Source organism: Atta colombica, unplaced genomic scaffold (genome assembly GCF_001594045.1).
Source record: "Atta colombica isolate Treedump-2 unplaced genomic scaffold, Acol1.0 scaffold51, whole genome shotgun sequence".
Taxonomy (NCBI): Eukaryota; Metazoa; Arthropoda; class Insecta; order Hymenoptera; family Formicidae; genus Atta; species Atta colombica.
This window is the reverse complement of record NW_017259541.1, coordinates 1,420,861-1,426,569: the sequence shown is the minus strand read 5'-3', so window position 1 is coordinate 1,426,569 and position 5,709 is coordinate 1,420,861.

Sequence of the window (5,709 nt, the reverse complement as noted above, 5' to 3'; positions counted from 1 at the left end):
TATATATATATATATATATATTTATACATATTCATGTATGAAAAACATTTTATTGGGTGTAATGATATTATAAATTTAACAATGCATGCACAATAAATTCCATATAATAAAAAGGTATCCAGGATTAAGTTTATCCTAATTTGTTATCACTTATCCATTTTAAGGCAACGGATGTATGGAAAATTATACATATAATATGTCCATATATTTTTAATAAATTGATGCATATGCATCTATAGATATACAGCAATTAATAAAATTATCACACATCCGTTACTCCAATAAAAACATTAATTTATCACTCACCAATCCGATGCGCAACAGCGGAGTTATATCAGCAACGTCGCTACGATGATTCTATAATAAAACGAATAGGAAATCGAAATTAAAATAGAGTAAAAAAATCAACCAATATTTCAAAAATTATTTACTAAATGCAAAGTTCTCTTAAAAATAAAATCATATAATGTTTAAAATATATAATTTTTAAGCATTGAATTTTTTATAATTCACTATTCAGTTATATTTAAAAAAATAATTATACATTTTCTTAAAAATAAATGTTTATAAACTTTCAAAATAAATTTAAAATAATCTTTTTATTCTAATTATCATTTTTAAATCATTAAAATGAAAAATAAATTTAAAAGAAGAAGGACACAGATGTTACATAAATAAAAAATAATATTTACCGCAAGGTTGCTCCGCCGGTGCCTGATGCCTGTCCCAGATCTCCTCCTCCTCTCAGAATAGGGTTGACATCCTCTCGCACAGGACACTCGCGAAAAATACACTATAATCGCGCGTGGACTATAACTTGAGAGTCCGATAACTTAAACGGCACTCCCGATGCAAACGCGCGACGCGACGAACCGGCTACGGTTCGTACATTTTCAAATAAATCGGCGACGAGGGTACGTTAACTCCCCCATTGGATTTTTATACGAAAAGAACAATTTTACTCAATAAAACTTTATCTAGATCAATTATCATTCAGATCTGAAAATTTTTAGATTTGAGAAAAGCCGTTTTTTTCGTAAATATCCTCTGCGTACTGAGCCTTCCCATCACGTCAAAGTTATACCCGTGAGAGGGAAAATAATCTGAAAAATGTAATATATAGCTATTATGTAGATAAAAGAGTTGAGTCTTTTATTTATAGATGATATCTGTAAGATAGAGTCAATGAATTGAGCTATTTAAGAAAAAAAGAGATTATTACATCGCCAATAATAGTTCCAAAGAGTTACGTTTAATTTTTAAACGGATCATGTAACAGAAGGTGCACAAAAACAAAAAAATAATTAAATTATTAAACTATATTAATTCTGAAAGCCGGAATTGCGTTATTTGTATGAGAGTATTATTCATATTAACGTTATTTTTTTATAACTCGTATGACGATTACTTTGTCTGTACCGTTCGTATAGACAAAGTAGTCGTATCGCGTGCCGCTCTTCTTCATATTTCTTTTTAAAACATATAATCGCAAAAAAGTGCTAAATATAATATGAAATGTTGTATTTTATGAATATTCACATAATACGATTATTAGTATGATTAATTATTCATAAAGTACAACGTATTATATTTGGCATTCTTCGCGATAAGATTTTAAAAAGTAATATAAAAGAGCCGCATGCGACTACCTGTTTCTACGAATTTCGATAAAGGAATGACTGCGTCGTAACTACGCGTAAACGTAAACATGACGCGCCGCTCCGTGCCACTCCGTGCCACCCCGTATCATCCACGCCTCAAGGTCACGCGCCAACCGTCTAACTTTCGAAATAATAACGAATATTACGAATAAGTAAAACGTATATTCATAAGTATATTCTTTACATTTTTAATGTTCTTCGGTTAATAAAACAATTATGTCTAGTTTTAGCGGCGCGAGTTTAAATATTTCGTATCAATTATAATGTGCTGACAAAAGGCAAGAAGTAAAAAGAGATTCTTATTAACGTGGTTTTTCTTACATAATTGCTCACGTGAAATGCTTTTAACATTCCAATATTATATCTCAATTTTGATTGCACTTTTTTGTGATGTACAATTAAATAAAGATTAATATATCATACATCCTTTAAATGAAGATTAAATGCAAAAATTTATTTTAAATTGTAAAACAATTTCGACTAAATAGAATAATATGTATAAATCTAACAATAAAAATCTCATTTTTATTGTTAGTTACCGTACATCTGAGAACACACGAAATATTTGAAATATTCATGAGTAAATATGTGTGAGTAATGAATCTAAGAAATAAAGGATAAAACGTGCAATACAACCTATTAATCCTTAGTATATTCTTTAGTTTTAGGCAACCTTATGTAATTCGCGTTCGTAGATATCTAATTGCTATTAATTAATGCGCCATCCGGAGCGACTCGTAAGTACGTCCACCTCCCTCCGAGATCGCCGAGCGAATGCCGAAGTGATGACGTATCAACCACCGCGGCGCACGGTTCCCCCTCCCTATTCCTCGCGTTACCTTTCCCCTCGCTGCTCGCTGTATGCCAGGTGCCGTTCGAACTCTACTATTAGTATGAAAAATATTCACAAATATTTATTCAATTATTCGTATTTTACATGATTTTGACAAACTGATGAACCGCCGTAGATTTCGCGTTTTGCTTTCTGGCATCGCTGGCACAATCCTACATTACTTGCATGGTTCTTTTAAACGTAATTAGTAATTATTCTCATGGATTTTTAATATTATAACATTATGTCTCAATTTTCATTGTTAATTACATTGTTAGTTGACAAAAGTTTTTTATACAAAAATGTATAACTCTGAAACATAAATGTTTAAAATATGTTTCAATATCTTAAAGTATGGCATTCAAAACTACAAAAGAATAAATCATTCAAGTGTTGAATGTCAACTTTAATTGAAACATATTCAGGGTTGAATAAGTTAACGTTTTTTTTAAATTAAATTAAAATTAATGGTTTATAAATTTTTAATTTAAAAAAAGTTAATAAATTAAAGTTTAAAAATAACTAAATGAAGTTAAAATGCATTTAAAATGAACTAAATTAAGTTAAAAGTTATTAATACCAAAAAAATTTTATTAACTATATTTAGTTACAATAGTTTATATACAATTTGTTAAATATACAATTTCACAAATTCTTGTTAAAGTTGCCAAATATTATATGTAAAAATCGCTTAATAATTTCTATCTGTTTATGAAACGATGAAAATTGAAGTATATATTTTAAATAAAAAGTTAAAAGAGTTAGAATTCATTACTTTAAATGACTACATTTCTGACTTATTTCTAATTTTTTAAATAATTTAAAGTTTCCGGAACCTATTTTATATACTTTATTTTAAATAATTCGTATGTTATTTTATCGAAGCGTGATCATACATACGTTTAAAGAATTTCTGAAACACAGAATAATTTGCAGTAATAGTAGTATTAAATTAATTTATTAATTGAAAAATTAACAATTAACAAGATATTTACTTTTATCTGTATTTAGCACAAATTGTTCCACGCTATTAAGAAAATTTGCATGTATGTATCTTTATATGTACAGAATATATGTATATAGAATATTTTATCAATTCTTAAGAATAATTATTAAAAAAAACAATGAAAACTGAGACATAATATTGCAATATTAAAAATACTTCATGAGAATAATTACTAATTACGTTTAAAAGAACCATGCAAGTAATGTAGGATTGTGCCAGCGATGCCAGAAAGCAAAACGCGAAATCTACGGCGGTTCATCAGTTTGTCAAAATCATGTAAAATACGAATAATTGAATAAACTGTGAATATTTTTCATACTAATAGTAGGGTTCGAACGGCGCCTGGCGTACAGCGAGCAGCGAGGGGAAAGGTAACGCGAGGAATAGGGAGGGGGAACCGTGCGCCGCGGTGGTTGATACGTCATCACTTCGGCATTCGCTCGGCGATCTCGGAGGGAGGTGGACGTACTTACGAGTCGCTCCGGATGGCGCATTAATTAATAGCAATTAGATATCTACGAACGCGAATTACATAAGGTTGCCTAAAACTAAAGAATATACTAAGGATTAATAGGTTGTATTGCACGTTTTATCCTTTATTTCTTAGATTCATTACTCACACATATTTACTCATGAATATTTCAAATATTTCGTGTGTTCTCAGATGTACGGTAACTAACAATAAAAATGAGATTTTTATTGTTAGATTTATACATATTATTCTATTTAGTCGAAATTGTTTTACAATTTAAAATAAATTTTTGCATTTAATCTTCATTTAAAGGATGTATGATATATTAATCTTTATTTAATTGTACATCACAAAAAAGTGCAATCAAAATTGAGATATAATATTGGAATGTTAAAAGCATTTCACGTGAGCAATTATGTAAGAAAAACCACGTTAATAAGAATCTCTTTTTACTTCTTGCCTTTTGTCAGCACATTATAATTGATACGAAATATTTAAACTCGCGCCGCTAAAACTAGACATAATTGTTTTATTAACCGAAGAACATTAAAAATGTAAAGAATATACTTATGAATATACGTTTTACTTATTCGTAATATTCGTTATTATTTCGAAAGTTAGACGGTTGGCGCGTGACCTTGAGGCGTGGATGATACGGGGTGGCACGGAGTGGCACGGAGCGGCGCGTCATGTTTACGTTTACGCGTAGTTACGACGCAGTCATTCCTTTATCGAAATTCGTAGAAACAGGTAGTCGCATGCGGCTCTTTTATATTACTTTTTAAAATCTTATCGCGAAGAATGCCAAATATAATACGTTGTACTTTATGAATAATTAATCATACTAATAATCGTATTATGTGAATATTCATAAAATACAACATTTCATATTATATTTAGCACTTTTTTGCGATTATATGTTTTAAAAAGAAATATGAAGAAGAGCGGCACGCGATACGACTACTTTGTCTATACGAACGGTACAGACAAAGTAATCGTCATACGAGTTATAAAAAAATAACGTTAATATGAATAATACTCTCATACAAATAACGCAATTCCGGCTTTCAGAATTAATATAGTTTAATAATTTAATTATTTTTTTGTTTTTGTGCACCTTCTGTTACATGATCCGTTTAAAAATTAAACGTAACTCTTTGGAACTATTATTGGCGATGTAATAATCTCTTTTTTTCTTAAATAGCTCAATTCATTGACTCTATCTTACAGATATCATCTATAAATAAAAGACTCAACTCTTTTATCTACATAATAGCTATATATTACATTTTTCAGATTATCTTCCCTCTCACGGGTATAACTTTGACGTGATGGGAGGGCTCAGTACGCAGAGGATCCAATGGGGGAGTTAACGTACCCTCGTCGCCGATTTATTTGAAAATGTACGAACCGTAGCCGGTTCGTCGCGTCGCGCGTTTGCATCGGGAGTGCCGTTTAAGTTATCGGACTCTCAAGTTATAGTCCACGCGCGATTATAGTGTATTTTTCGCGAGTGTCCTGTGCGAGAGGATGTCAACCCTATTCTGAGAGGAGGAGGAGACCTGGAAGACGCATCAGCGGAGCAATCTTGCGGTAAATATTATTTTTTCTTGTATAAAATTAATCTTTTTTTGATTATTTTTAAGTCATTTTATTTGACAATAAATAATTTAAAAATGATTATTTTAAATCATTGTTAAATAAAATGATGATTTGAATAATTATATATTCTATAAAA